The 24,121-nt window shown below is 33.3% G+C and overlaps 1 long non-coding RNA gene across 1 annotated transcript in view; it reads left to right on the top strand.

Annotated features, from left to right (window-relative positions):
- Positions 1–20,649, top strand: part of LOC122806596 — a 274,474-nt gene extending 253,825 nt beyond the window's left edge. Inside the window, exon 4 of the long non-coding RNA XR_006365527.1 lies at positions 20,236–20,649. This is a non-coding gene — a long non-coding RNA (uncharacterized LOC122806596). The remainder of the gene's footprint in view (positions 1–20,235) is intronic.
- The last annotated feature ends 3,472 nt before the right edge of the window (positions 20,650–24,121 follow it).

Genomic DNA, 24,121 nt, shown 5'->3' with positions numbered 1-24,121 from the left:
TTTTGCATGCTATCCACTATAATGGCAAAATGCAGATTTCACTTAAAATTGTCTTTTCACATTTTTTTATTTTCTGCATGATCTCATTTGTTTGCTGCTGCGCTACACTTAAATCGCTGAAATTCACCAAAAAAAGATAAACTTTTATTTTCATACTTTTGCAGCTGTTTTTCATGCCAGTTGCCACATTTTTTTGCCATTGGCATCCCTAATAGTCATAACAAATGCTGTACTTTGAGCTGTCATGCCCCCGTTTTGATTTTTGCAGAAATGTACAGAGTCAGTAACCATATACATTTCTGCAATGGACACTGTTCTGGCACGGATGCCTGCCTGCTTACTGAATCACTAATTCACCTCACTTGGATGGTTTTCACCAGCAAATGAAGTAATTAGCATTGTTCAGTGGTGTCCATGCCAGAATAGTGCTGGCAGGCACGTGCACATCCCCAGCCTTGTTTACTGAATCGCTCAGAGGCCATATTCCATGCAGGAGCTGCTACACTATTCTGGCATGGGAAAATGCTTTATTGAATCCCGAGGTATATGTAAAGAAGTTATGGACACTAACATCATATGATGATAGAGGTTTATGGACTGGGCATGGGTTTGTGGGATGATTTTGAAAATGAAAAATGACAGAATTGTACATATTCCAATCATAATAAATTTCAAAGGTAATAGATGTTTTGTCAGATATAGGGGGTCAGCCAAAAACATGTTTTTTTTCTTGGAAAGAATGATCATTCAATAAGTAACTGTGATAAGAGAAAATGTTTTGTTTGTGGAAAGACAGGGCATGAAGCACAAAAATGTGATTTAATGTGTAAAAATTTGGGAAAATGGGACATGATTGGGTAATTGTGATCAGCAGATACAAGTGAAAGAACAAAAACAAATATAAGAATGTGTGTATGATATAGAAAAAGGTGTAGAACATGAACATGAAAAACAGGATGCCATACACCAGGGGAGAATAAAGAAAACATAATATATGAGGAAAATGAAAATAATGAAGGTAAGGAACTGGTTCTGGGAACAACTGAGGAAGAGGATATAAGCTGAAAAATAGTGAGAGGAAAAAATAATTCAGCAGGTAAAGGATGAAAGTGAAAGGGGAAATTCAAAAGTGTGACTGTGAAACAGAATAAAAAAGACAAGGGGTAAGAGGGAAGGATACAATAAATTTGTAAGAAGTTGAAAATCTTATCAATAAATGTTAATAGCATAAAGAATATTAAAAGATGGTTAGATGTTTTAGAATGGTGTATGCAACTTGATTTGCATGTAATTATTCTAGAAGACACAAGAATATTAACCGAAGAAGAAAGGCTGCAGACGGAAGAGCTATGGGGTAAAAGTATTGTTTGGAATATGAGAAAAGATACATGTTCAGGGACTGGTGTGTTATACAATGAAACAGTTAAAATCTTAGATTATATTACAATGGAATTAGGTAGAATAATAGTGTTAGATATAAGGTATAAGAAAGATGTGTATAGAATGATTGCAATTTATGCATATGTTATTAAAAAAGAAAGGGAGGAAATGTTTAAAACAATCTTAAACTATGTAGGAGTGAATATGGAAATAATATTATTGGGAGATTTTAATTGTGATTTAAGAAAAGCAAGAAAGAAAGGAATGGTGTTTGGAAGGTGACTGAAATGAAAAGTGGAAAGTGTTATTTATATATATATATATATATACATATATATAGGGTAATACATATTGGACTTAAAAAAGAAATTAGATTAAAATAGAAATTGATTACTCTATAATATCTGATAGTTTGAAAAATTATAAAAGAAGGAGTAAAGGAAACAGATTTTTCAGACCATCTGGCTATATGGATAGAGGTGAAGGAAAAGAAAGAATATATAAGGTTAGGCAAAGGTAATAAGAGATTAAAGAGAAAAATGTAGATGAATGAGACAGAAAGGAAATTGATCAATTATGGAAAGATCATATGGAAATGATAATTTTCTATGTAGTCTGGACTGATTGTTAGATAAGCTTTAAAAAAAAATCTAAAACATGTCTTCTAAAATGTCAAGGTGTGAGAAGAAGAAAAGAAAAGCAGAAATATAAGTTAAGTCAAGTAGTATTTAGAGAGGTGTTAAAAATAATACAGTTTTTTTATGAAAAGGAGAAAGATGTATGAAATGAATCAGGAGAAGATTAAAAACAGTTATATAAACAAATGTATTTCCTGCAAGGAAAAAAAGAAGTGGTTCTGTATTTGAGTAAGATAGTGAGAGAAAATGAGAAGATAATAAGGGAGTTGAAAAATAATGAAGGAGAAAGGGTGAATACACAAGAAAAAATATTTGAGGTAATAAAGTAGTATATAAAACATATTTAAAAAGTGGGAGACAAAAGAGAGACATATATGGAAAGTAAATAAATTAAGTAAGGAAGATAATGAGATTTTTCAAAAATATAATTGTAGGAGAGCTTAATAAAATTCTAAAAGAATTGGATATGGAAAGAGCCACAGGAATGGATGGAACTGAGTATTATTATATGTATTATAATATGGAAGAATAGCAAAACGTATATTTTGTAGAACTGTTGAATGAATGGTTAGAAAAAGGGATAGTTAAAAAGAGATATGTACAGGGTTATGAAATTTATTTTGAAAAAGGAGAAAAAGAGGTTATTAAAAATTGGAGACCAGTAATATTGAACAATATGGATAATAAATTATTTATGAGAATAATAGGGAAAAGATTAGGAAAAAGTGTGGATAAGTTGCCGGAGGGTATGATTTTTGGAAAAAAGGGAAAGGGAGTTAAGACTAGTTATGGATACTCTTAATTTCTCCAAGTCTTTTGGGTTTCTAATACCATGATGGCAATGGACCCCATTCCTAAGTCAAAGTATGATTAAAGTTCATGAAATCAGTATTGTTTCAATCTTTGATGTCAGCCAGAAGTGCTCTTCACAACACCCGCAATGTGCCCAGTAATGACTCCTTCTGCAATTCGTACGGGGTTACATGTATTGGTAACATATCTAAATGATTGTAGATTCTTTTTTATAAGACCCTTTGCTCCTACTACTACTGGAACTGTCTGGGTATCATCTACATTGCTCTCATTTCTGCCTGCAAATCCTGATATCTTATGATTTTGTGTTTCTCTGTACACACAAGACACTGTAGTCACTGGGTGTGGTGATTTCAGTGATCAATGCTACTTTTGTCTTCTTCTCATGGACTACTATATACAGTTTTCTAGCATCTATCTTTTTAACTGTTGGTAATGGGTGATCCCATGTGATGTAGACTTCATCATTTTCTGTGATGTTTTGTGGTTCATGTTTCCAGTGTTTTTCAGCCACTTCAGTACCATAATGTTTGCACAATCCCCAGTGCAACAGTCTTGCCACATTATTATGCCTTTCAGAATACAGTTCTACTGGCAATAGTATGTCACAACCAGCAACGAGGTGTGCGACTGATTCCAATTATGACCTACATTTGTCTGTTTCTCCCACATGTTCAATGGACTTTGTAAACCAACGTGTATTTAGCCCACTATCCTGGGCCACCAATATTAACCTTTCAGCTCTTGGTTTAAATTTGCCTCTCCTTAACCATTCCTGAGCTCGATCCTGATCAACATTAGGTTCTTTCAGAAGTTTTCTATACTTGCAACTATATTTATGCATTTTCCACATTTCTTGCATTCTCATCTGGTCCTTCACCTTATATTCTTTCTTTTGTTTTTTGGCACATTCCGTTGCTGATTGATTTTTATCTACTTCTGGTTTGATTTCCATTCCTGCTTGACACTGATATGCTTCTGCTAGATTAAGCAGAGAAGTCATCTTAGATTTATTCTCCTCATGTTTCAAAACTTTCCCTATGTTTGGGTCTTGTGATGTCAGCAGATATGTGTGCAGTCTCACAATTGATGATCTATACATGTAATCCATTTCAAGGAGGACCATCCCTCCTTTGGAATGGGGAATATATAATCCTGGTATGCACTTGTTTGTGTCTTTCGGCTTTTCCCGGTTAGGGGTTGCCACAGCGGAACTCCAGTCCACTAATGATTGGCAGTAGAGTTTTACGGGCTGGCTTGCCGGTCCTAACGCACAACCTTCAATGAAGAAATGCCCATTCACGCATGTCGCCACACAGAAGACACTCTAACTGAGAATCGAACAGGCAACGTCTAACTGTGAGGCGACAACGCTACCGCAGCACCACCACCGCAGTCTAATCCTGGTATGCACTAATTTTTATAAATCATTTGGTGAGCATGAAACATCCTTCTTGTTTTCCTGTCTAATCTAACAATGTGTTTTTTTGGCCAGTCAGTCACTACAAAACTGTAAATTAGGACAGGAAGAGCAAATTGTTTTTTAGCTTGAATTTTGTTCCTAGATGTCAACACTGTTTTCATGATTAATTTGTCTTCTAAAGTAGTCCATACTAAGTTTTATTCACATTTGTTCATGTTTTATTGTTGATCCTTCATCAATTCCCAAATATTTATACACTAACTCTTGCTCATATTTTTGTCCCAAACTGATGTTTTCTTAGTGCTGCAGTTTTCCTACTTTAAAGGTTGCTTTTGCACATTTATCAAGACCAAATGACATTCTTATAACATCTGAAAAAGTTTTGATGACTTGCAATTGTGTTTTCAGTTTTTCATCTAATGAGCTATACAATTTTAAATCATTGACAAGAGAAGATGAGAAGACTTTATACTTTCTTGTTTTCAAGGAGCCAAATTATAGCCGTGACCTAAGCTGTTAATTAGATAGCTTAATAGTTTAAGGGCAAAACAGAATAGTAGCAGTGACAAAGAGTCACCCTGGAATATCTCCCTTTGAATTTTCATCCCTAGGATAATAAATTGTCCTTTATCATGGCTTAATTGTAAAGTGGTCTGCCACTGTTTCATTGTCATTGTAATGTAGTTGATCAGTGTAGGGTATATCTTATATATTTTAAGCACTCTTTTATCCATGAATGTGGGATACTATCAAATGCTTTTTTTAGTCAGTCCATGCCATTCTTAGATTCTTCCCCTTTTTACAGTTTTCCACTATGACTTTATTTAACAACAAATGATCCTTTGTTCCATATGACTTTCTTTTATTGCTATTTTGTTCTATTGCTGTAATTGAGTTTTCTTCTAAATGACTACAAACTCTGTCGGTATCAATTCCAGTAAATAGTTTATATGTTGTCAGAAGGCAGTTACTGGCCTATAATTTCTAGGGTAGCTTGCAGGTTCACTCGTAAGTAGAAGCATTGTTTTTTCTGTTGTTAACCAGGTTGGTGTCTGTTCAGGGTGTGCATATAAATAGTTCTTATTCATGGCTACATTTTTGTGCAAAGATGTTAATCCTTTTAACCAGAAGTTAGATACTGCATCTGGGCCTGGGGTTTTCCAATTAGAGGCTTTTCTTAACTTTGTTTCAATCTCTCTGGCTGTTACTTCATCCTAGTTCATGTCCTGTACATTTAAAGTTCTTATTCTTTCCTTTAATTATTCTAGCCATTTAGCATCTTTGTTATGTTCCACAGGATCTTCCTAAATACTTCTCCAAAATATATCTATTTCTTCTTTTTTTGGTGGTCTTTCACTTCCTTTTACCTTGTTTCCCAATTCTCTATAAAACTTTTTTGGGTCATCAATAAATTGCTTATTTTGTACTTTTCCTTTATATTTATCTGCGTATCTTTTAAGTTTTTCTGCCTGTGCTGAGATTTTTAGGTTATTTGTGATAGTGCATGATAGATCCTGTTCTGTTCTAATACTGCACATTGCTTTTATCACGTCTATCTTTCTAGGTATTTTTGTTGATCTCTCTTCTAACAGTGACACTTCTTGTCTTAACTGCTTTATAGTTTTCTCTATTCGATATTTCCATGATAGTATTCAATTTGTCCCCTTCCTTTTCACTCATTAGTCTGTGTTCTTGTGGTAGAACTTTATAAATTATTAATTTAGCTGCAGAGTAATATATCCTGTTTACTTTTGTTATATCGCATGGTTCTCCATGGACAGTCCTATTTACTGTGTTCATTTCTCTTATCAAACTTCTGGCTTTTTGGGTTTTATTGACCATATGCAGTCTATTTCTTTCTTTGATCTTAATATGTCTATCTATCTCTGTTAAATCAAGCAACTCTTCTCTTAGCTCATTTTCTTCTAAACTGAGGGCACATTTTTTGTTTTCCATTTCCTGTGGTGATTCTACAGAAAGCTCTATAGCATTTTCCTGTAGCACATTCTCTTCATTTTCATCCTGTGCCACCCATTGCTCTGTCATATGGGAATTCACTGGCCTATCACTCCTCAATATTGACCGTGTCAGAGTTTCCACAGTTTCCTGTTCCTTCCCTTGCTGTCCAGCTTCAAGTGCACATTTATACTGGTTTCCTGTGGAAGGCTCCAAAATATCTTCATATGGCACCTGACCAATTGCTTCCCATTCCGCTAGTTTCCCCTTAATTTGGATGTCCATTGCTCTATGCTGTTGTGGTGCTTTCTGAATTAGATTTTCTACACTAATTCCTTCTCTTCACATGTACTCCATAACCTAATTTTCTTATTTCTGTAACTTCTCCATTACTAATCTCCTTTTCTACTTTTTTTCTTTGTCTTCTTATTTTTTGTTTTGTAAAGTTTTCCATGTCCAGATTCCTTTGCCTTTATTTCTCTTCAAATATCTTTGGTGCTGCTCTTTTTGTATTAATTAGTTTTGGTTTCTCCTTTGCATATATATCACACCACATTAAATCTCTTTTTCTTTCCCATGTCCATATTTCTTCTTTAGATGTCTCCTGATCTTCCTGTTTCTCCTTACTTTGGGGACTTGTTCCATCATGCTATGATGTAACCTATGTTAGACCTTCTTTACCGAATCCTTCATTTCGCAGACACCCCATCACTTCAGCTTCTATTTTTTTAACTTCTACTTTACTATTCTTCTTTTCTACATTCCCTCTTTGTGATTTTTTTTTATTGTGAAATTTTCCATATCTGGATGCCTTTGGCTGTATTTCTCTTCAAATATCTTTGGGGCTGCCTTCTTTATATTGATTAATTTGGCTTTTTTGCATAAATATTGTACCATATCAAATCTTTCTTTCTTACCCATGTCCATATTTGTTTTTTATACTTTTCAAAAATCTCTAGGTTTTGTTGTTTATATTTTTGCCCTTCCTCAGATGCTTCTTTTTCCAAACAGATCAAAATGTCTTGGTCTATATACTGTTTTCCACAAATCTGTTGTATTAATGAACACACATTTTTATTTGAGGCTTCTGACAGTTTTTCTTGTGGAAGTATTTCCTTTCCTCTAATTTCTTTCTTAATCTTTTTGTATATCTTGTATCTGGAAATTCTGGGTGTTTTGCATAATAGTAACAATACATAATTTATTTCATATCCTGAATAGTCCACTCTGTTGTCTTTTTTGGCTCTTCTTTTGTCTATCAGCTTTTCTGATTTTTGTGGACTGCTACTTCCTTCTACAATGGGGGGCATCCTCCCCCTGGGCCTGGCCTGGCCCCATTGTAGGAATGTTTCCATATTTTGAAGCTTCTACACTGTCATTTTTTTCCAGTCCTGGCACCAGTGCACCTACCAGGATTGGGCACTTTTTTTATCCCGAGTCTTGTGCACCCAGCTATCTTTTTTTAATTTTTGACCTAGTTCTATCCATGATATATGCTATATAAATACAGTCTATATACCAGTGTCGTCTTGATGAGATTTTGTGAAAAACAGGGTCCACCTTGTGAAAGTACTCACCAATACTTGAAGATGAATTCAGCTTCAGCAGCAATACTCTCCTTTGCTTGCTGACTTATCATTTCACCATTTGTCCCCTAATATGATTATGGATACTAAGAGAAGTGATAGATGATATTATAAATAAAAAGGTAAAAACTAAAATTATGGATGGCTAAGTGACAAAATAAAAATGGAATGTGGGATAAGGCAGGGTTGTCTGGCAAGTAGCATTTTATTTGCATTAGTTATTAATGTGATTATTAAAATGAATAGAGAATTTATAATGGGAAGGTATAAGATGATAGAAGGAGTATATGTTCTAATAATTCTTACTTATGCAGGTGATATAGTTTTAATTACTAAGAATAAGAAGTGGATGGAAGAAGGAAGTAGGAAATTAAATTAGTATTTAAATATGCTTGGCTTATGTATCAATAAAGACAAAAGTAAAGCAATTGGGTTTGTGGGTGAATTAGAAGGTATTCACTTTAATGATGAAGAGATAGATATCCTGGGAATAATATTTGGAATAAATATGAACAGAGAAAAACATTGGGAGAGAATTATACAAAAATTGAGAGAAATATGTCTATTTTGGAGATCATATAGATTGTTGTGTAAGAAAAAAAGTATATTTAATAAATAATAAATTCCATTCTTTTAGGTAATATGTCCTACTTAGCAAGTGTGTTTGTGTGTGTGTGTGTGTATATATATATATATATATATATATATATATATATATATATATATATATATATATACATATATATATATATATATATATATATATATATATATATATATCGATCTAACTATGAAAAAAGTTATTGTTGATTTTATTTACATTTATATGGGGATCAAGCCTAAATCCTGTAAGGAGAGAAGTTTTGTATGTTGAGTGGAAGAAGAAGGACGATTAGGGTTAATTAATTGTATTGTCCATGTAGCTTCTTTGAATTGTTATAAAGTGTGGGTAGGATTAAAAGAAGAAAGTAGGAGTTTAGTAGATGATATGATGAAATTCAAAAATAAAGATGTTTGGGAAAGAATAAGATGTAGGCAGAGATGGAAGAACAGTGTAAATATGATATAAAAGAGTATCCAAATAAAATATTACTGTGGAAACTGAAAATAGAAAATGTAGAAAAAAAAAAAGAAAAGAATGGTATCTACACATAATGAGTGAACACTGTTATAGTTACCATTCAAAACATTTAGAAAATAAAAAAAAAGAACTGCAATTAAAGCAAGGCTTCTGTAAAAAGATTTATAAATATAAAGATTTTATGTGGAGATTGATAATAAGTAAATTACCTGTTAAAGTAAATATGCCCTACAAAAGGATTCAGAAGAGGGTATGTAATTATTGTGAAGTTGAAATGACAGAAAATGTTTTTTTAATTGTATGAGTTGGAGAAAATTGTGAGAGAAAGTATGTGAAAGTAACATATTGAAAGACATAAACATGAATATGATAGAATATGTATATTTGGTAAAAAACAAACAAAAAAACTAAGGTGAAAGAAAATTGATTAAAAGCTATTTAATATCCTATGGACAATATGGAATGAAAGACTGAATGAAATAAAATTTAAAGGACAACAATGGGATATTAAAGCAGATTACTCAACCTGCTGTCTCTTTTAGTCCCTGTTCAGTGATACAGCCTCGATAAATCACCCATGCAGCTTTAAAAACGAATCCACTCAACTGTTTTCCCTGTTAGGTTTCCTACCTTTCCATACTGTTTTACTTTCACTTTGAAAACCAAGTTGAAAAACCTGTAGCTGGCTCTGAAATGATGATTTCACATCTTCCAGAGCTCTTGCTGTAGCTACCGGGATGTTTCCTCCCCCAAAGTGATGTAATCCCCACCTGATTTGCATGCTGTATGGAAGAGCCAGTGGACCTCCCACATTGAGATGTCAGAGCTGCCTTGCCCAGCACACTCTTAACCTAGCAAAAGTGTCAAACTATAATCTCACTTTTCCGAAGAGCTCTACTGATATGTGACAAAGTACAGGCAGAAGCACAGTAACAGCTGCAAAAACTAAGAGCATAAATTTGCAATGACCATGCATAGACATTAATTGCATGTTTTTACATAAGAAGCAGATGTCTGTCACAATTAATCGACAACATTACATCAAATTACAAGAAGTATGCAATAGCATCAATTTCTTAAATTACCACTTAAGCATGTGGATGCTGGCATGCAAGTATGTGAAATATTTTGTGTTTATAGTGCATCATGTGTTAGCTATTTAACCAAATAGGAAGGAAAAATAAGTGGGAGTTTGATGCTTTGCAAAACAGTGATTATTCCCAGTGTTATGGAGCTTGGTTCTAAATTTGACAGGAAGAGTGCAACAAAAAAAAGTCTCCCACTGTAAGAAAGGAGATGCTGACAAGAAAACAGTACATTAGTCTGGGCACCTGCTGTGAACTGTCAATCACATGCAGATAATGGGTCAAATTACCCTTAGCTCTTTGACAGCTAGGGAAGGTAGGTGTGACGGGGAGGGGAGATACCTTGAAGAACTAGATTTCAGCCTTCACAAAAGAAATCAAGTTAGCATTTCTAAGAAGAAAGAGCAATAAAATGCACTTTTCAATTCTGTTCTATAGCATTTGCACTGCTTATGTTTGAAGTAGTCATTGAAAAAGGATAACATTTTAACCAAAAGTAGGTGACTATAACACATCAGTGAATGCCTGTAAAATCAGCGCACTGACGGGAGCTTTAGGGAAAATGTGTCAGATCTGATGCAGGTTTTTGGAGACAAACAATGCATTCTGGGATACTTAGAGGCAGATTAACAGTCAGAATTATTTCAAGATGCCAGACCCCATGTGGTCAGAGTCAGAAATTGAGTATAAAAATATCTTAAAAGCTGTAGATGGTCCCAGAGTGGTGTTAAAATGTAGGAAACACCAAACCATGATGAAATAAACATGCTTTTTGAGTCTGTGGGTGTGGTTGTCCTTTAATGAGAAATGGCTATTATCTGACATTTTGAAGAGGATACTTTTCTGGTTATGGAAAAAAGGGTGGGGGGGGAGTTGAATATATGAAACTGTATTATATTGTAATGTAATATGTAATTAACTGTAAATAATGTATACACTGTAAATAGTGTATATATAAGTTGTTATAATTAATATTAAAGAACCCCTACACATTACCACACTCATGGCCTATATGGCCGACAAGCATGAATGTGTGTATGTTTCATTTCCAGTGCAGTGGTGGCTGGGATAACTTCACAAAACTAAGGAAAGTGAACCAGGAATTGAGGTGACTACCAGTTCTTATATGAAAATGCAGAATGGAATAAAGAGAAGGTTGGAGGGCAATATGCTTTATTCAGAGGATTCTTTCCAAGCAACAGAACTATTCAGTTCTGTGAAAATGGAGGAGCAACAGCAAGACAACCTATTGTTGCAACCCTCTAGTTGGGATGGTTGCAGGATGATTTACTTGTGGATTTATCTGAAGAAAAGGAACCAGACTGTGGAAACGACTTGCCCTGGGGAGAAGTGATGGAGACAATCTGAGAGGAAGAGGAGAGAGAAATAAAGAAAATAGTGTTTGCAGATGTAGTAAAGAAAATAAAAAAAAGAGAAAAGAAAATAATTAAGTTAATAGAGGAGTCAGAGAAACAGAAATCTGTTGTATGCATACAAGGTAAAGAAGAGAAGGGAGTGCACAGGTATGAAATATCAGACATGGTTATAGTGCCTTTAGGAGTAAAAGCTCAAGATGTAAGATAATTTATTTTGATTGAAAAAGAGACTTATTGTGACATTTTTTTAAATGGCTATAGGACTACAATTTTTTTGTAACGGTTTGATAAAAAAAGATATATATCCTTGGAATAAGTATATTGTTAAGACTTTTTATCATAAAACACAAAATAAAGTGAATATCCAGTTCCGTACAGGGTAAAATTCTTGGCTAGATAGAGAGACTGTTAAGTACATTTATTAAAGAACTTTTGTTCAGAAATGAAAAGTACTGCAAAAGTATTATATAACAAAGGTTTATGGACTGGGGCCTGTGATTGCAATAGTATTTTGAAAATATAAAATGATTACATTATTCACATTCCTAGCATGATTAATGTACAAGGGCATAAAGCTGTTGTTTTATATTGGGGCATCCAAAAATATGTAATTTTTGTGGAAAAGAGGGTAATTTTGTTGGTAACTGTATAACGAAACACTGAAAGCACTCGAAAAGTACCAATAATACCAAGAAAGGGAGTGCAAAAAAGTCAAAAAAGAACTGGCAATAACTTCCGTAGCCCTTTTTAAGCGTATTCAATGAGACAACATAGACTTCACGGACCAACACATTAATGCAATTCACACAATGCTCTCTCCTAGCGTTTTCATCCAAGACAAATGACCAACACATTAACGCAATTCACACAATGCTCTCTCCTAGTGTTTTCATCCAAGACAAATGAGTTTGGAGGGGCAGGAAGAGCTTGGCCAATCAAGGAAGCTGATTGGCCAACTGACAGAACTCATAGACTTACTTACACCCCTTTGTCACAAAATGTTAATAAGCCAAACAAGGTTTGGTGGAGCGGAAAATGTTAACGAAGGTGCACAGCTGTACAACACTAGGAATAAACAGAAAAGGGAGCTTATGGGTGACGAGGACGATGCCGGCGACTTTTCCAACAGTTCAGCAACTAATTTTAATCCTTTATTGACTCCGAACATTTTTGGTGCTGAATCTGAAGGGGCTGAGGTGAGGACTGAGCGCCACGGAGCAGCAGTAGGGGCTCAACCTAAGAAGCCGACTTCAATAGATTCTAGCACAGGTACTGTTTGTTCTAATAGTACAAGTACTAGTGATTGGTTAAGGAGAAATGTTGTGTTTGGTGTAGATGCTCACACTGGCTCTAAAAACATGGACGGAGAGTCTTATGTTGTCAAATTGGACAAACTTAAAGTTTTGATGACCAAGTTTAAAATTCTGAATATTGAAAACACATATTTATTAGAGTGTTTGAAAAAGGAAATTGTCCCTAAAGGACTGCGTATTTGCAAGTATCCTAACAATGTTATATGTGGATCTATTTTTCATACCAGTTTACTTAAAGTGTTTAACCAGTGTGGTTTGGATGTAATTAAATTAATTATAGAAGAAAATGAAAGGAAATTAACATGTTTAAGTAAAGAGATTGATGAGTTGGACGGGGGTATTAAGAATGATTTAATACACGGTATAAAGGAAGAAAGACAACAATATTACAAAATCAGGCAAGACATTGATGATAAATGTAGACAAGTCATGCAAAGAAAATTAGGTAAACTACATAGGGACATTTTAGAGTATGAAACTGGGAATAATTACCCCAAGCCTACTGTCCCTAAAAGGGATACCAACTTTAATAATAGGAAATGGAATAAACCCAGTTATAGTCACACAGAGTATAGGAATGACTATCAGTATGACCAAGATTTCCCTCCTTTAGTAAGGGAAACAGATGAAGAATATGTGCCTTATAATAACAAAGGAAATTTTTATATGAGGGGGGGGGAGAAGAGGGAGGGGGAGGTTTTAAGTAACACCCACTCTGCTAGTATTATTGATTTGGATGTAAATGTCGATAATATTAATATAACAGATAATGTTAAATATACCTATAAGGATTTTTCCATTTATAATTATGGTAATTTTAATATAAAAGAAAATCATTTTAATTTACTCAGTAAGGGATTTAAATTTATACCTAGTTACAAGGGAGATACTACCACCACAATATTAGATACTAAGTTATTTATGAGAAAAATTAATCTAAGTGTGTTAGCTTCGAATAATACTTATGAGTATGGAAACAACAAGGCAGAATTGAGAAAGAAATCCACATATAATCCACCCTTAATACCTCAGTTAAGAAATTTTGAAAAAATATTGGAAGAAGAGATTAGAAGTAAACAAAATAAAATAAGAATAAAGGTAGATTTAATAATAACTTAAAGAAGGAGGAGAAGGAAGCGTTAGTTGAATTAATAGACAATGATTCTATCAGAGTAATGAAACCAGATAAGGGTGGGGGGATGGTTATTATGGACAATATTATTTATGAAGGAAAGATGAACATGATCCTCAGGGATGAACTAAAATATACGGTGGTTTCGAAAAACGAGGTAAATCTAGCATACCACCGGATAGATAATATGTTAAAAGATTTCATGTTTGAGGGGGTAATAAAGCCTGAATTACACAAATTTCTTACAGTAGCAAAACCTAGAATAGCTACAATGTTTGGAATCCCGAAAGTCCATAAAAATTGGTTGGACCCACCCTTAAGACCCATAGTTACAGCTGAAGGGTCAAAAACAACACCACTGGTGAAGTACATTGATATCACCACAAAGCATATATGGACAAAAAATAAAATTATTCTAAAGGATTCATGGGATTTTTTAAAACAACTTTCCCCTGACCTTTATAGCACTGACCTTTTATTTATAACCATAGATATTGTTGATTTATTTTCTAGCATACCACATGACTGTGGTATGGACATGTTTGAAGAGTGTATATTTCAAGATAAAACTATGACCCAAGAAGACAAAATACTCTCGGTAGCTCTCATGGACACTATTTTAAGATACAATTTTTTAATATTTGATGGAGAATATTTTCAACAAAAGACGGGTGTGTCCATGGGGGCGGCATGTGCACCTACATACGCCAACATAGTTTTATCTAAATGGGAAGAAAAATGTATTTTGAATTCTGAATTTAACAAGGAATGGATTCTGTATAGAAGATTCCTTGATGATATAGTCATATTTTGGACGGGGGGACAGGAAAGGTTCATGGAATTTATGGAATATATTGGTCACACCACTAACTTTCTTAAGTTCACTCACAATATGAGTAGTGAGGTATTGCAGTATCTAGATATAGAATTGGTTAAGAATGATACACTCAACAATTTTGTATCCAGAGTATATAGAAAAAGTACTTATTGCAACTCATATCTACATTTTGATAGTGCTCATCCCCTGCACTGTAAGAGAAATATAGTAAAGGGGCAGTTTGTGAGGGGATCAAGGATGACCAGTCTAGATGACGATTTTGAAATTGAGTGTAACATATTAGAAAAGATGTTTATAGAAAGAGGTTATCCAAAGAAATTCGTGACCAATATAAGAAGAGAAGTGGAAAAGGGTAGGGCAGAGAGATTTAAACCCATTATAGGTATGAAAGAATTTAAAACATTACGTGAAGAATGTAAAAAGAGGGGGACTATGGAAGAACAGTTCCAAAGAAATCTTATTGTAGAATATAACACACAAAATATTGGTTTAGGAAACATTTTAAAAAAAGAATGGGATAAATTTGCAGCCCTAACTGATATTGAAGAAATTAATAATATCAAGCCCAAAATTATATATAGAAATTCTAGATGTATAAAGAACATGTTAGAAAAAAGTAAGAAAAGTGTAAAGTACAAGAATAACAGTACTAAAAAGGTTGGAACTTTTAGATGTGGTCGGTGCAATCAATGTCCTTATGTTAGTAACAAGAGTGAAATTTTTATAGGAAGTAGAGATATTTTAATTAAAAGTAAAAGTTACTATAACTGTGATACAAAAGGAGTGGTTTATCTGGCAACTTGCGATACGTGTTCGTCATATTACGTAGGAAAAACTGAAAGAGAGTTAAAGAAAAGAATATACGAACACGTCTATGATATTCAAAAGGGAAAAGAGACAAACGCATTATTTAAACATAGTAAAGAATGTAAAGGTTGTAAATTTTATTTTTTCATTCTTCAACAAGTTAGAAAAGATGTTAGGGGTGGAATCTGGGAAGAGATTTTTGAAAGTAAGGAATTGTGGTGGCAAGTATACCTTGAGGCAGGTAAAAAGCCCGGGTTAAATGATCATTTAAGCATAGTTTCCTTACTGAAAATAAAGGCAAATAAAATATAATTGTAATACATTTTTAAACAGTAGAGGGTGCAATATAATAGTATTTTATAGAAGACATGAGCACAAGCACAAGCACTTTATATGAATATATGCACAAGCACCTTATTCATATATGCACATATTTTCTATTGTTTTTATTGAATTTGAACATTTTCTATTTGGTTTAAAGATATATGATATGTGATAAGGTTTTTAGATTTTAGTATTATGGTGATTTCATCTGCCTGTGATTAATATATGTTTTTTTTTAATGAAATTTAATGCAAGTGTAATATACTTGTAATATAGGTTTCGAACAGCAGAGGGTGGAATATAATAGAAGTACATAGGAATATATTCGTATTCTGCACAAGCACTTTATTTAAACAAATTTTACATATACATTTTTTTTGTATATTTTTATCAAATGTACTTAACATTTTTGTGTTATTAGTCACTAGAAATGTTTTATGTTTGAGTTTAATGATTTTAATCTATTAATATTTATGAGACCGTTTTTTGATTTGTTTAATTTAAATGCTTACAGCATGATTCATTGGTCACTGGGATAATTAAACCAGTATATATATAGTTAAGTTATGTTTAAACGTTGTCTGATGAAGTCCATTTGTCTTGGATGAAAACGCTAGGAGAGAGCATTGTGTGAATTGCGTTAATATGTTGTCTCATTAAATACGCTTAAAAAGGGCTACAGAAGTTATTGCCAGTTCTTTTTTGACTTTTTTGCACTCCCTTTCTTGGTATTGTTGGTAACTGTGACAAAAAGAGATGTTTTATATGTGGGGCTTATGGTCATGAGGCTAGAAAATGTGAAAGTAATACATTTGAACAAACAGAGCCTTTAAGGAAAGATGGTGATAAAGAACAAAAAAATAGGTGGAAATGACAAATAAAAAAATAAGGAATCAGAGTTACAAGAAAATAATCATATTGAATATGTAGTAATACTTATTGAGGAAGTGCAAGATTTAGAGATAAAAGAAACAAAAAAGGTGAAGTAGAATTGGAATCAGATAATAGTGATGATAGGGATATTGATTGGAAAGTAATTAGGAAGAAGAATTTTAGTGAGAAAAGAGTGAAAGAAAGGAAAAGAAAGATACAGGGTTTAGGTATAAAAGCTAAAAAAAGGAAATGGATAAAGTAATAAATAATTACAATGAGATTAAGAAGAAGAAAAGCAAATAATCTTAGGATACTGTTAGTTAATGTGAACAAAAAACTTTGGTTAGAGGAATAGGAGTTTTGGAATGGTGTAATACATGTGAGGTAGCTATTATAATATTATAAGATGTTAGAGGTTTAACAAAAGAAGAAAGATTACAAACAGAATTTATGGAGGGGGTATAATTTGGAATTTGTAAGAAGAGATTTGTTCAAGGATAGCAATATTATATAACATAGGAATTTCCATACTAGATTGTACTGTAGTTAGATTAGGAAAATTAACTGTTGCAGACTTTAGATGGAAAAAGAAAGTATATAGAATTAAGCAATATATGCATATGTATCATATAAAGAAAGATAAAGGTTATTTAAAGAGATATTTGATTATATAATACCCAATATGGGCATCATAATTGCAGATGACTTTATGTGTGATTTGAGGGATAAAAAGAAAAAAGACAGATCTGATAAGAAAATGATAAAAGAGATTATGAGTTGTGGAAATGTGATATTCGGGAATATAAATATGTACACATATAGGAGTGGAAATTTTAAATCAGTGCTTGACTGTTTTTTTAGTTTCTAAAGGTATAAAGATTACTGTAGAAGAAGCAGTACAGACAAAATTTTCAGACCATATGGTTAGAAATTGAAGAAAATAAAGAACATATAAAAATTGGAAAGGGAATTAAAATAATAAATGAGATGATCTGGAATGAAAAAGTAAGGGAAATATATATCAGTTATTGAAAGAATATATACCTATGAGAACTTGTTATAATAATTGGACAAAAGGGTGGTTAGTATTTAAAGAAACATGTAAATTAGATTATTTACAATGGACACATGGATTAAGACAAAAAGAAAAACAAGAGTACAAGGAGTTACAAAATAAAACACTAGAAAATTTGGAGAAAAATACAAATGTTTATTCTTCAGAAGAGGAGGAGATATATAAAAGGAATCAAGAGAAAATTAGATTATTGCATAAGAAAAATATTTTTTGCAAGGAAAATAAGAAGTTGTTTTTCCTTATTTAAGTAAAAAAATGAAAGGTGAAAGTGATATGAGAGAAATGAAAAATGAAAAAGGGGAAGTGATGAAACAACAAAGTGAAATTATGAAAATGTTAGTGTAGTATGTTAAAAAGGCTATGAGAAAACATGTGTTAAATGATGTAGATGGATGGAATATTAAACAATTTACTGAAGTTATAAATAGATAATTACATACACAGATTGCTATAATGGAATTCAGTATGATATGAAGAAAGTTAATATTGGATCTGTAGCAGGTTCAGATGGTATAGCTTATTTAATGTACAACACTTTGGAATTATGGCAAAAAGAAATATTGATATTCATATTTAATGAATGGTTAAAAGATGGTGTTTGTTATACACAAATATATAATGACATTATGAAATTTATATGGAAAAAATAAGAGAATATGTAAATAACTAATTGGAAGGCAGTTGTATTAAATAACATGGATTATAAAATATTTATGAAAATATTGCAAATAATATTAAATAAGATAGATAAAGTGTTAAAGGATTGTATATATGTTATTAAAGGATGAAGATGCCACAAAATATTAATGATTGTTAGAGAGTTTAGAGAAATAGATGGTATACAAAAAGAAAATAAAGGAGAAAAATATTATTGGGGATATATATAAAGCTATTGATATGACAGATCATGATATATTATGGAAGATAATGGAATGCTATAAATTAAATAAACAGATACAGAATGTAATTGAGTCAGTGCACAGGAATAGTAAAATAAAAGCTTTGATAAATGGTTGGTTAAGTGAAGAGATATAAATGAATAGGGGGTAAAAACAAGGATGTCCAGTGAGTAGTATTTTATTTGTGAATTGTATAGCAAAAAAATAAATGATGATATCAGAGAGGCAAGATATATACAGAGTGAAGCTATTGAATATACAGTTAGTATGTTTTATGCTGATGATATAAAAATAAAATGATGGAACAAGCAATTTCTAGAATAGATAATTATCTGCAGAATATAGGAATGTCATTAAATAGAAGAAAAAGTAAAGGATTCAGTTCAGAAGACGTGTTAAAAGAAATTAAATTTGGAATAGAATAAATATCTTCTGGGAATAATATCTGGATCTATAAAAGTAGTTAAGGAACAATGGATGAAAAAAGTACAGGAACTAAGACAACTTAGTATTTTTTGGAGTAGATACAGATTATCTTTTAGAAAGAAAATATATCTGATACATTCCATCTAGGTGGGAAGAATAGCATACATGGCCATTATACATATGATGCCAAAATACATGGAAAACCAATTTATTGGATTAATATTCACATTCATTTGGGGTTCTAGATTAAATCCAGTAAGAAGAGAAGGGTTGTATATGGATAAAGATGAAGGGGACTAGGATTAATGAATCCCATAGTTTATGGAGCATCTTTAAATTTATATAGGATATTATGATGGATAAGTGGAAATGAAAATTATTTCATAACAAAACTGTTTAAGATGAAATATAATAGATAATTGAATTTAATAAGACTGAATAAAAAGGAAAGAGAATTGAATGGAGAAATGAAGAAATAAAAAAAAATCAAGAAAAAAATAATGACGTGGAAATTAAATATAGAACATGTAGAGGATAATAGGAGATTATGGTATAAAACTATAAAGAGAGAAAATTATTGTGTTAACCCATGGAAACATCTGACAGTAGAGAAAATTAAAGCTATTAAGCAAAGAAATGGTTGGTGTATGAAAATGAGGAATGTCAGGATTTTATTTTTGTTGATTACAAATTAATAGATTGCCACTGAAGGGAAATGTGCCTTATAAAAAATAAATGAAAGAGTGTGTCTTTTCTTTAATTAATTTGATACTACAGATAATGTTTTTCTGACATGTGAAAGAGTGCAAAAATTATGGAAAAAAATTATAGAAAAAATCTTGAATAAGTTTCAAGAATATAAATAAGTGAATATAGATATGATTGAATGTGGATTTTATAAAGGTTTAAATAATGAATATGTTAAAAGATTGTTTCAGAAAGTGTTTTGTATTATTTGAGTTATTTGGAATGAAAGACCGAATGAGATTATGTTTGATGGAAATTGGGTTGTCCTAAATATACTAAAGAAAATTAAATGATGGTTATGGAAAAAGGAGTGGGCATCTATAAATATATGATATGGAAATTTTGTAGGAATGGATGTACAATTTTTCTGCAAAAATGTAAATATGTGAATATATTAACCTGTATATATTTGTAAATGTGTAAATACTTGTACATAATAAATTATCCCAACTCTTTTTGATAGGTTCCATGGAATTTGTTACATGCACCTGACCTACCAACAACTCAAGCAGATGGGACCGTGGTTGAATGTTTCATCCAAAGGACAGCACAGTCAGGAGTGCAACATCCCCCTTATGTTGCACTGTAGTATCAGCAATTAGTCTGTCTGGTGGGGAAACAGAACCCACAGCTTTCTGTACCAAGGGCAAGTGTGCTACCTTTTGTGCCACTGAGACTGACATTTACACTGCCCATCCCATTCATCCCACCCACTCCCCATTTTCCCATTTTTGCACATGGGGTCAGGGTGTCACTTCAACAGTGACAATCATCTAGAGCCAAGGTTCACACAGATGGATGGCTAGCCCTGCCTTGGCTGTTCTTTCATATCATACACTCGCATGCACATTTATGACCAATTTAGAGTGTCTGATCCACCTACTGCATGTCTTTGGAATGTGGGAGGAAATCAGAGCAACCAGAGGAAACCCACAAGAGCACAGGGGAGACATGCAAACTCCTCACAGAAGGCTTCCCAGCCAAGAATTGAACTGGAAAACCTCTTGCTGTGAGGCAACACTACTCGCTGCATCACTGTGCCACCCTACATTGTCAATTTATGTTTTTGTTTTAATGCATACCTCTCAACTGTCCTGGATTTTGACTCAAATTTTAGCTCTGTCCCTTTTAATCCCTCCTAAAACTTAATATTTTTAGAGAAAGGATAGCAAATTACACTTAATAATGACTATAATTAGAGTTATAGACTTCTTTCAGTTCAACAATGCATATTAATTCACATTCCCTTTTTATATCACTATCTCAAGTTAATAGTCCTAATATTTTAAAAGTGTCCCTGACTGTCCCTGATTATTTCTGTATTTGTAAGATTTGGCCCTGACTTACTGAGTTATTGAGAGCTATGACTTAATGTTATTCCCATACTGTAACTGAAATGGGTCCACTGAGGATCAGGCCACTACTTTGCTTATCAATTCTTATAATTAATTATAAAATTAATTAAAATTAGTTGAATTCTAATCTTTGCATGCTGTGATATCCAGGTGCTCAGGTATGCTTTGGCCATGCTAACCTGTCATGTAGAAAACAAAATTAACCCTTAACAGCTAAAATAATCTTGGAAATTGTTTGCTAGTTGCATAACTGTAGTTATTTTAGTATATACTAGAGAACAGTAAACACAAATCATAACGGAAGCTGGGGAAACACTGCAAAAAATATGTATATTTTTGTCGTTTGCTGCATGGATCAGAATCTTACAGATTTGTAATTGTTTTGAAGGAAAAGGTCTACAGGATCATAGCAAATATTTATATAAAAATTTATTCAGGAATAACTTGCATTATAATGTTTATTCAGCTATTCAGAGTATGATTTAGGTCTGCTATGCATGCTTTATTTCCTATTAGTTCAAATGTGTGTTCAGGATAACCTGTAGTGCTGATTGTAAGTTCTGTGTGGAGCAGAAGGGTTTGTCCTCATTAGGATATCTCATTAGCTTCAGAACAGAGTCTGTAAAATTCTACTTTTTTGACAGTAATATTGTGACCAATCTGCAGACCAAGGACACACTGAAAGGACTCCATCTCTTAGCTTGCATGGAAACACCTGGGCATAACACGTGATGAGCTGGGGATAAGGAGGTTTGGTTTACTCAGTTTAGCCTGTTGCCATTGTATGTACCTTTCAGCCTCTGTGCATAAGAAATCATAACAGAGAGTCAGAAAGAAGAGTACTTACTTTTTACAATAGTAGGTCTGATATACTGGGCCCTGTATAGTTAGTGATAAGTAATTGTTGTATAGGCTTAGTGTATTTATTTAATAAGGTATGTACCAATAAACAGGACTAACTTTATGAGAAAAGGGGTAAATCTGAGGACCAAAATCATTGCATTTTGCCTGTATCACAGCGGATCTTGCACTGGTTAAATTGTTGTAAGACGTCAGGACCATTACATGTCTAGTAATATTAATTTGATCTAAGCACACGTACTGGTTATCAATGAAATAATTCCCACTCAGAAGTGTGAAACCTGAACTTTTCTAGATCTGAAAAAAAATAAACTATAACTGCTGCAGTAGCCTATGAGTAGTGTCCTTCCAAGGACACAGCACCCAGTTAGTTTGCCAAAGCTCTAACTTCCCTCTCCTTCACTCTGGCTACTGACAGACTGCACCCTTTTTGGAGGGGGAAATATCAGCAACAAGAGTGACGTAAATTTTCAGAATTTTACTGCTGGCTTGAGCAGAAGGATCTCTCTGGTTACAGAGGAAGAGCAGTCAGTCAACAGATTCTTGCCTAATAGATTTGATCCCTTATATGTACCCCTTCCTGTCATAAATATCTTTATTGAATATTTGTGGTTTTATTTCTGATCTACCCTAATATATTAAAAAAATCACAATAAAAAATCAGCTATTTGTGGTATTTCACATTACGAATATTGGCTTCTATCAGGGATTATATACGCTGTTGCTCTGTTACTTGGCTTATTTTTCAATTTTACTTATTGTCTTCCAGTGTTACTAAATTTGCTGAACTTGTAATAGGGTTTCTTCTCTGGCTACAGCATGGAGAATATTCCTGGTCTTGCTTTCTCCACTCCCTTTGTACTTAAAAAGAAAAAAAAAATCAAGTAAAATTATTACCTCAGCCTATGGCTGGTGACTCTGTTGTGGACAGTCTGTTCAACAGACCACTTATCCATTGCCTTGATTTCCTCTGGTGTAGCTATAACCTCCATTAGGGGGTTAGACATGTCTCCAGGAGCTGTTCCATGACCTATCACAGGTATGGGAGATCCAAACACTTTAGGTACAGGAGTTGTCTGGGGAAAGATACTTCTTACCAGGAATAGTAAGCTGTCCCCTGACCATTCTCCTGTAGCAATATTCCTAGAAAGAAAGAAATGTATATACAGAAACAACTTGATTATCTGCCTTGTAATTAAGTCAGAAGTTATATCCTTAGCTAAGAGTGTTTTAAAGTCTGTCAGTTCTGTGGTCTGTTTGCCTTTTCATGGTTCTAGTGCAGGTATTGCCATAAAACAGTATGTGTTTTCAGATTTTGAGGATTCTGACACAGACAGGTGTGATTCTCCTCAGGAATCCATCACCCAGAACTGACAAATTCAAATGGTGCGTCTGACGTTAATCCCAGACAAGTGTTTTTTTCCTTTGCTAAGATTCTTGTTAACTCAGGGATGATTTGGACAGATGTTATAAACTGTTAGAGGATAAGATTCATATTTCTGGGACTTCCAAGATGGCTGCACATTGCTTAATTCTAGCTCTTACAGTGTGAAAACAGAAACTCAGCAGAGAAGGCCAGTAGACCTTTGTGTTTCTGGGTACATTTCAGTAACTAGCTAGTAAGTGCACTGCCTGGATGCCAGGAAAAAAGAAATACAGTGGACCTAAAAGAAAATAAGCTACAAAAGGTAAGGAAAAAACACTGACTGGGAAAAGTTCTACAGCTCTTCAGCAAAAAGCAGTGCAGCTCCAGACTTGACTTCCAGTAACCTAGATGAAAGTATATGACAACTGCAAACAGACCTGGTTAAAATAAACAAAACACTGATGGAGTATATCAACTTGAACAACAAAAGGCTGGAAAAAAATGAAAGAAACTTTAAACAGATATTTAGATGAGGTGGTAAAACTGCAAAAATCAGAGGGCAAAATAAAGAAAAGGCTGCTTCTTGAGCAAAAAATAATAGAATTAGAGGACAGAGCATGTAGGGAAAACCTGAGATTTTCAGCTGTACCAGAGAAGCTGGAAGGAACAGATTGCATTAAGCAACTGTACTGGTATTCCACAGCAGGATTTGTTAGTTAAAAGGGCACATTGTGTGTATGCTCCAAACCTGGCTATGAGGAAAGCAA

Source organism: Protopterus annectens, chromosome 7.part0 (assembly GCF_019279795.1).
Source record: "Protopterus annectens isolate FY-2018-M chromosome 7.part0, PAN1.0, whole genome shotgun sequence".
Classification (NCBI taxonomy): Eukaryota; Metazoa; Chordata; order Ceratodontiformes; family Protopteridae; genus Protopterus; species Protopterus annectens.
This window is presented reverse-complemented; position numbering and strand designations above follow the sequence as displayed.